We start from the raw sequence: 9889 nt of genomic DNA, 5'->3' as shown, positions 1-9889 counted from the left end.
AGACAATTTGACTTCCTCTTTTTCTATTTGAATATCCTTTATTTCTTTCTCTTGCCTGATTGCCCTAGCCAGAACTTCCAACACTACGTTGAATAGGAGTGGTAATAGAGGGCATCCTTGTCTTCTGCTGGTTTTCAAAGGGAATGCTTCCAGTTTTTGCCCATTCAGTGTGATACTGGCTGTGGGTTTGTCATAAATAGCTCTTATTATTTTGAGGTACGTTCCATCAATACCTGGTTATTGAGAGTTTTTAGCATGAAGGGCTGTTGAATTTTGTTGAAGGCCCTTTCTGCATCTATTGAGATAATCATGTGGTTTTTGTCGTTGGTTCTGTTTATCTGATGGATTGCGTTTATTGATTTATGTATGTTGAACCAGGCTTGCATCTCTGGGATGAAGCTGCGTTGGTCTTGGTGGATAAGCTTTTCGATATGCTGCTGGATTTGGTTTGCCAGTATTTTTTTGAGGATTTTTGCACAATGTTCATCAGGGATATTGGCCTAAAATACTCTTTTTTGTTATGTCTCTACCAGGCTTTGGTGTCAGGTTGATGCTAGCCTCATAAAATGAGCTGGGGAGGATTCCCTCTTTTTCTATTGATTGAAATAGTTTCAGAAGGAATGGTACCAGCTCCACCTTGTACCTCTGGTAGAATTCGGCTGTGGATCCATCTGGTCCTGGACTTTTTTTGGTTTGTATGCTATTAATTATTGCCTCAATTTCAGAACCTCTTATTGGTCTATTCAGAGATTCAACTTCTTCTTGGTTTAGTCTTGGGAGGGTGTATGTGTCAAGGAATTTATCCATTTCTTCTAGATTTTCTAGTTTGTTTGCGTAGAGGTGTTTGTAGTATTCTCTGATAGTAGTTTGTATTTCTGTGGGATCAGTGGTGACATCCCCTTTATCATTTTTATTGGGTCTGTGTGATTTCTCTCTCTCTTCTTCTTTATTAGTCTTGCTAGCAGTCTATCAATTTTGTTGATCTTTTCAAAAAACCAGCTCCTGGATTCATTGACTTTTTGAAGGGTCTTTCATGTCTGTATCTCCTTCAGTTCTGCTCTGATCTTAGTTATTTCTTGCCTTCTGCTAGCTTTTGAATGTGTTTGCTCTTGCTTCTCTAGTTCTTTTAGTTGTGATGTTAGGGTGTCAATTTTAGATCTTTCCTGTTTTCTCTTATGGGCATTTAGTGCTATAAATTTCCCTCTACACACTGCTTTAAATGTGTCCCAGAGATTCTGGTGTCTTTGTTCTCGTTGGTTTCAAAGAACATCTTTATTTCTGCCTTCATTTCGTTATATACCCAGTAGTCACTCAGGAGCAGGTTGTTCAGTTTCCTTGTAGTTGAGCGGTTTTGAGTGAGTTTCTTAATCCTGAGTTCTAATTTGATTGCGCTGTGGTCTGAGAGACAGTTTGTTATAATTTCGTTCTTTTACATTTGCTGAGGAGTGTTTTACTACCAATTATGTGGTCAATTTTAGAATAAGTGTGATGTGGTGCTGAGAGGAATGTCTATTCTGTTGATTTGGGGTGGAGCATTCTGTAGATGTCTATGAGGTCCGCTTGGTCCAGAGCTGAGATCAAGTCCTGGATATCTTTGTTAACTTTCTGTCTCATTGATCTGTCTAATATTGACAGTGAGGTGTTAAAGTCTCCCACTATTATTGTGTGGAAGTCTACATCTCTTGGTAGACTCTAAGAATTTGTTTTATGAATCTGGGTGCTCCTGTGTTGGGTGCATATATATTTAGGATAGTTAGCTCTTCTTGTTGCATGGATCCCTTTACCGTTATGTAATGGCCTCCTTTGTCTCTTTTGATCTTTGTTGGTTTAAGTCTGTTTTATCAGAGACTAGGATTGCAACCCCTGCTTTTTTTTTGCCTTCCATTTTCTTGGTAGATCTTCCTCCATTCCTTTATTTTGAGCCTATGTGCATCTTTGCATGTGAGATGGGTCTCCTCAATACAGCACACTGATTGGACTTGACTCTATCCAATTTGCCAGTCTGTGTCTGTTAACTGGGGCATTTAGCCCATTTACATTTAAGGTTATTATTGTTATGTTTGAATTTGATCTTGTCATTATGATGTTAGCTGGTTATTTTGCCCGTTAATTGATGGAGTTTCTTCATAGTGTCGATGATCTGTACCATTTAGTATGTTTCTGCAGTGGCTTGTACTGCTTGTTCCTTTCCATGTTTATTGCTTCCTTCAGGAGCTCTTGTAAGGCAGGCCTGGTGGTAATAAAATCTCTCAGAATTTGCTTGTCTGTAAAGGATTTTATTTCTCCTTCACTTATGAAGATTAGGTTGGCTGGATATGAGATTCTGGGTTGAAAATTCTTTTCTTTAAGAATGCTGAATATTGGCCCCCACTCTCTTCTGGCTTGTAGGGTTTCTGCAGAGAGATCCACTGTTAGTCTGATGGGCTTCCCTTTGTGGGTAACCCGACCTTTCTCTCTGGCTGCCCTTAACACTTTCTCCTTCATTTCAACCTTGGTGAATCTGACAATTATGTGTCTTGGGGTTGCTCTTCTCAAGGAGTATCTTTGTGGTGTTCTCTGTATTTCTTGACTTTGAATGTTGGCCTGCCTTGCTAGGTTGGGGAAGTTCTCCCGGATAATACCCTGAAGAGTGTTTTCTAACTTGGTTCCATTCTCCCTGTCACTCTCCGGTACCCCAGTCAAACATATATTTGGTCTTTTCACAGAGTCCATATTTCTTGAAGGCTTTGTTCATTTCTTTTCACTCTTTTTTCTCTAACCTTATCTTCTTGCTTTATTTCATTAATTTGATCTTCAATCACTGATATCCTTTCTTCCACTTGATTGAATTGGTTATTGAAGCTTGTGCGTGCATCATGAAGTTCTTGTGCCATGGTTTTGAACTCCATCAGGTCATTTAAGATCCTCTCTACACTGTGTATTCTAGTTAGCCATTCATCAAACCTTTTTTCAAGGTTTTTAGCTTCCTTGTGATGGACTAGAACATGCTCCTTTCACTCAGAGAAGTCTGTTATTACAGACCTTCTGAGGCCTGCTTCTGTCAACTCATCAAACTCATTCTCTCTCCAGTTTTGCTCCCTTGCTGGCGAGGAGCTACAATCCTTTGGAGGAGAAGAGGCGCTCTGTTTTTTAGAATTTGCAGCTTTTCTGCTGTGATTTCTCCCCATCTTTGTGGTTTTATCTACCTTTGGTCTTTGATGTTGGTGACCTACAGATGGGGTTTTGGTGTGGATGTCCTTTTTGTTGATGTTGATGCTATTCCTTTCTGTTTGTTAGTTTTCCTTCTGACAGTCAGACCCTTCAGCTTCAGGTCTTTTGGAGTTTGCTGGAGGTCCACTCCGGATGCTGTTTGCCTGGGTATCACCAGCAGAGGCTGCAGAACAACAGATATTGCTGCCTGATACTTCCTCTGGAAGCTTCGTTCCAGAGGGGTATTCGCCTGTTTGAGGTCTCTCTCAGCCCCTACTGTGAGGTGTTTCCCAGTCAGGCTACACGGAGGTCAGGGACCTGCTTGAAGAGGCCATCTGTCCATTCTTGGAGCACGAATGCCATGCTGAGAGAACCACTGCTCTCTTCAGAGCTGTCAGACGGGGACGTTTAAGTCTGCAGAAGCTGTCTGCTGCCTTTTGTTCTACTATGCCCTGCCCCTAGAGGTAGAATCTATAAAGGTAGTAGGCCATGCTGAGCTGTGGTGGGCTCTGCCCAGTTCGTGCTTCCCGGCTGCTTGGTTTACACTGTGAGCTACTCAAGCCTCAGCAATGGCAGATGCCCAACCCCCCATCAAGCTGCAGCTTCGCAGGTCAATCTCAGACTGCTGTGCTAGCAGTAAGCAAGGCTCTGTGGTCATGGAACCTGCTGAGCCAGGCACGCGAGGATATCTCCTGGTCTGCCGGTTGCTAAGACTGTGGGAAAAGAGCAGTATTTGCTCAGGAGTATGCCATTTCTCCAGGTACAGTCTGTCATAGCTTCCCTTGGCTAGGAAAGGGAAATCTCCCCTGACCCCTTGCACTTCCTGGGTGAGGTGATGCCTCGTCCAGCTTCGGCTCACTCTCTGTGGGCTGCACCTACTGTCCAACAAGTCCCAGTGAGATGAACCAGGTACCTCAGTTGGAAACGCAGAAATCACCCGTCTTCTGCGTCAATCTTGCTGGGAGCTGTAGACCAGAGCTGTTCCTATTCGGCCCTCTTCCTTGATAGGTTTTTAAAGTTATTTGCTTTCACTTTTGTGAATACCAGTAGGTTTAAACATTTCCCATATGTTTGTGAACCATGTGGCTTTTCCTCGTGCAAGTTGTCTCCTTGTATCTTCTGTATATGTATCTATTTATTTATTACTGTTTTACTTTTTTTTTTTTTTGAGACAGGATCTATCTCTGTTGCCAGATCATCAAGGCTAGGAAGAAGCTGCATCAACTAATGAGCAAAATAACCAGCTAACATCATAATGACAGGATCAAATTCACACATAACAATATTACCCTTAAATGTAAATGGGCTAAATGCTCCAATTAAAAGACACAGACTAGCAAATTGGATAAAGAGTCAAGACCCATCAGTGTGCTATATTCAGGAAACCCATCTCACATGCAGAGACACACATAGGCTCAAAATGAAGGGATGGAGGAAGATCTACCAAGCAAATGGAAAACAAGAAAAGGCAGGGATTGCAATCCTAGTCTCTGATAAAACAGACTTTAAACCAACAAAGATCAAAAGAGACACAGAAGGCCATTACATAATGGTAAAGGGATCAATTCCACAAGAAGAGCTAACTATCCTAAAAATATATGCACCCAATACAGGAGCACCCAGATTCATAAAGTACAAAGAGACTTAGGCTCCCACACAATAATAATGGGAGACTTTAACACCCCACAGTCAACATTAGACAGATCAACGAGACAGAAAGTTAACAAGGATATCCAGAAATTGAAATCAGCTCTGCACCAAGCAGACCTAATAGACATCTACAGAACTCTCCACCCCAAATCAACAGAATAGACATTCTTCTCGGCACCACACCACACCTCTTCCAAAATTGACCACATACTTGGAAGTAAAGCACTCCTCAGCAAATGTAAAAGAACAGAAATTATAACAAACTGTCTCTCAGACCACAGTGCAATCAAACTAGAACTCAGGATTTAAAAACTCACTCAAAACCACTCAACTACATGGAAACTGAACAACCTGCTCCTGAATGACTACTGGGTACATAACCAAATGAAGGCAGAAATAAAGATGTTCTTTGAAACCAACGAGAACAAAGACACAACATACCAGAATCTCTGGGACACATTTAAAGCAGTGTGTAGAGGGAAATTTATAGCACAAAATGCCCACAAGAGAAAGCAGGAAAGATCTAAAATTGACACCCTACATCACAATTAAAAGAACTAGAAAAGCAAGAGCAAACACATTCAAAAGCTAGCAGAAGGCAAGAAATAACTAAGATCAGAGCAAAACTGAAGGAGATAGAGACACAAAAAACCCTTCAAAAAGTCAATGAATCCAGGAGCTGGTGTTTTGAAAAGATCAACAAAATTGATAGACCACTAGCAAGACTAATAAAGAAGAAAAGAGAGAAGAATCAAATAGACGCAATAAAAAATGATAAAGGGGATATCAACACCGATCCCACAGAAATACAAACGACCCTCAGAGAATACTATAAACACCTCTATGCAAATAAACTAGAAAATCTAGAAGAAATGAATAAATTCCTCGACACATATACCCTCCCAAGACTAAACCAAGAAGAAGTTGAATCTCTGAATAGACCAAAAACAGGTTCTGAAATTGAGGCAATAATTAATAGCTTACCAATCAAAAAAAAGTCCAGGACCAGATGGATTCACAGCCGAATTCTACCAGAGGTACAAGGTGGAGCTGGTACCATTCCTTCTGAAACTATTCCAATCAATAGAAAAAGAGGGAATCCTCCCTAACTCATTTTATGAGGCCAGCATCATCCTGATACCAAACCCTGACAGAGACACACACACACAAAAAAAGAGAATTTTAGACCGATATCCCTGATGAACATCGATGCAAAAATCCTCAATAAAATACTGGCAAACCGAATCCAGCAGCACATCAAAAAGCTTACCCACCATGATCAAGTGGGCTTCATCCCTGAGATGCAAGGCTGGTTCAACATATGCAAATCAATAAACATAATCCAGCATATAAACAGAACCAAAGACAAAAACCACATGATTATCTCAATAGATGCAGAAAAGGCCTTTGACAAAATTCAACAACGCTTCATGCTATAAAACTCTCAATAAATTAGGTATTGATGGGATGGACCTCAAAATAATAAAAGCTATCTATGACAAACCCACAGCCAATATCACACTGAATGGGCAAAAACTGGAAGCATTCCCTTTGAAAACTGGCACAAGACAGGGATGCCCTCTCTCACCACTCCTATTCAACATAGTGTTGGAAGTTCTGGCCAGGGCAATCAGGCAGGAGAAGGAAATAAATGGTATTCAATTAGGAAAAGAGGAAGTCAAATTATCTCTGTTTGCAGATGACATGATTGTATATTTAGAAAACCCCATCGTCTCAGCCCAAAATCTTCTTAAGCTGATAAGCTACTTCAGCAAAGTCTCAGGATACAAAATCATTGTGCAAAAATCACAAGCATTCTTATACACCAATAACAGACAAACAGAGAGCCAAATCATGAGTGAACTCCCATTCACAATTGCTTCGAATAGAATAAAATACCTAGGAATCCAACTTACAAGGGATGTGAAGGACCTCTTCAAGGAGAACTACAAACCACTGCTCAAAGAAATGAGAGGATACAAACAAATGGAAGAACATTCCATGCTCATGGGTAGGAAGAATCAATATCATGAAAATGGCCATACTGCCCAAGGTAATTTATAGATTCAATGCCATCCCCATCAAGCTACCAATGATTTTCTTCACAGAATTGGAAAAAACTACTTTAAGGTTCATATGGAACCAAAAAAGAGCCTGCATTGCCAAGTCAATCCTAAGCCAAAAGAACAAAACTGGAGGCATCATGCTACCTGACTTCAAACTATACTACAAGGCTACAGTAACCAAAACAGCATGGTACTGGCACCAAAACAGAGATATAGACCAATGGAACAGAACAGAGCCCTCAGAAATAATGCCACATATCTACAACTATCTGATCTTTGACAAACCTGACAAAAACAAGAAATGGGGAAAGGATTCTCTGTTTAATAAATGGTGCTGGGAAAACTGGCTAGCCATATGTAGAAAGCTGAAACTGGATCCCTTCCTTACACCTTATACAAAAATTAATTCAAGATGGATTAAAGACTTAAATTTTAGACCTAAAATGATAAAAACCCTAGAATAAAACCTAGGCATTACCATTCTGGACATAGGCATAGGCAAGGACTTCATGTCTAAAACACCAAAAGCAGTGGCAACAAAAGCTAAAATTGACAAATGGGATCTAATTAAACTAAAGAGCTTCTGCATAGCAAAAGAAACTACCATCAGAGTCAACAGGCAACCTACAGAATGGGAGAAAATTTTTGCAATCTACTCATCTGACAAAGGGCTAATATCCAGAATCTACAATGAACTCCAACAAATTTACAAGAAAAAAACAAACAACCCCATCAAAAAGTGGGTGAAGGATATGAACAGACACTTCTCAAAAGAAGACATTTATGCAGCCAAAAGACACATGAAAAAGTGCTCATCATCACTGGCCATCAGAGAAACGCAAATCAAAACCACAATGAGATACCATCTCACACCAGTTAGAATGGCAATCATTCAAAAGTCAGGAAACAACAGGTGCTGGAGAGGATATGGATAAATAGAAACACTTCTACACTGTTGGTGGGACTGTAAACTAGTTCAACCATTGTGGAAGTCAGTATGGTGATTCCTCAGGGATCTAGAAAGAGAAATACCATTTGACCCAGCCATCCCATTACTGGGTATGTACCCAAAGGATAAATCATGCTGCTATAAAGACACATACACACATATGTTTATTGTGGCACTATTCACAATAGCAAAGACTTGGAACCAACCCAAATGTCCAACAATGATAGACTGGATTAAGAAAACGTGGCACATATACACCATGGAATACTATGCAGCCATAAAAAATGATGAGTTCATGTCCTTTGTAGGGACATGGATGAAGCTGGAAACCATCATTCTCAGCAAACTATCGCAAGGACAAAAAACCAAACACTGAATGTTCTCACTCATAGGTGGGAATTGAACAGTGGGAACACATGGACACAGGAAGGGGAACATCACACACTGGGGCCTGTTGTGAGGTGGGGGGAGGGGCGAGGAAAAGTATTAGGGGATATACCTAATGCTAAATGACGAGTTAATGGGTGCAGCACACCAACATGGCACATGTATACATATGTAACAAACCTGCACGTTGTGCACATGTACCCTAAAACTTAAAGTATAATAAAAAATAATAATAATAAAATAAAAAAAGAAATCATAAAACACATGTAGAATATGCCTATGGAGAAGATACTATAGGCAACAAGGGTAATTTTTTGAAAGCAAATGTTTTATAGTCTCCATAAAGTTTCAAAAACATAATTTTGATGTAATATAAAATAAAGCTGAAATGATGAAAAAAAATGTTGAATATTGGCTCCCACTCTCTCTGGCTTGTAGGGTTTCTGCAGAGAGATCCACTGTTAGTCTGATGGGCTTCCCTTTGTGGGTAACCCGACCTTTCTCTCTGGCTGCCCTTAACATTTTTTCCTTCATTTCGACCTTGGTGAATCTCATGATTATGTGTCTTGGGGTTGCTCTTCTCGAGGAGTATGTTTGTGGCGTTCTCTGTATTTCCTTAATTTGAATGTTGGCCTGTCTTTCTAGGTTGTGGAAGTTCTCCTGGATAATATCCTGAAGAGTTTTCCAACTTGGTTCCATTCTTCCCATCACTTTCAGGTATTCCAATCAAACGTAAATTTGGTCTTTTCACATAGTCCCATATTTCTTGGAGGCTTTGTTGGTTCCTTCTCATTCTTTTTTGTCTAATTTTGTCTTCTCACTTTATTTCATTAAGTTGATCTTCAATCACTGATATCCTTTCTTCTCCGTGATTGATTTGGCTATTGATACTTGTGTTTGCTTCACGAAGTTCTCATTCTGTGTTTTTCATCTCCATCAGGTCATTTATGTTCTTCTCTAAACTGGTTATTCTATTTAGCAATTCACCTAACGTGTTTTCAACATTCTTAGCTTCTTTGTATTGGGTTATAACATACCCCTTTAGCTCAGAGGAGTTTGTTTTTACCCACCTTTTGAAGGCTACTTCTGTCAATTTGTAAAACTCATTCTCTGTCCAGCTTTGTTGCCTTGCTGGCAAGGAGTTGTGATCCTTTGGAAGACAAGAGGCGTTCTGGTTTTTTGAATTTCAGACTTTTTATGCCGGTTTTTCCCCATCTTTGTGTATTTATCTACCTTTGGTCTTTGATGTTGGTGACCTTCAGATAGGGGTCTGTAAGTGGACTTCCTTTTTGTTGATGTTGATGCTATTCCCTTCTGTTCATTAGTTTTCCTTCTAACACTCAGGCTTCTCTGCTCCGGGTGTGCTGGAGTTTGCTGGAGGTCCACTCCTGACCGTGTTTGCCTGGGTATCACCAGCAGAGGCTGCAGAACAGCAAAGATTGCTGCCTGTTCCTTCCTCTGGAAGCTTTGTCCCAGAGGGCACCTGCCATATGCCAGCCAGAGCTCTCCTGTATGAGGTGTCTGTTGGCCCCAACTGGGAGGTGTTTCCCAGTCAGGAGACACGGAGTCAGGAGACACGGGGTCAGGGACCCACTTGAGGAGACAGTCTGACCCTTTGCAGAGCTCGAACACTGTGCTGGGAGATCCA

The sequence above is a fragment of the Pan troglodytes genome, chromosome 15, assembly GCF_028858775.2.
Source record: "Pan troglodytes isolate AG18354 chromosome 15, NHGRI_mPanTro3-v2.0_pri, whole genome shotgun sequence".
Lineage (NCBI taxonomy): Eukaryota > Metazoa > Chordata > Mammalia > Primates > Hominidae > Pan > Pan troglodytes.
Note: the sequence above shows the minus strand (reverse complement) of the source record.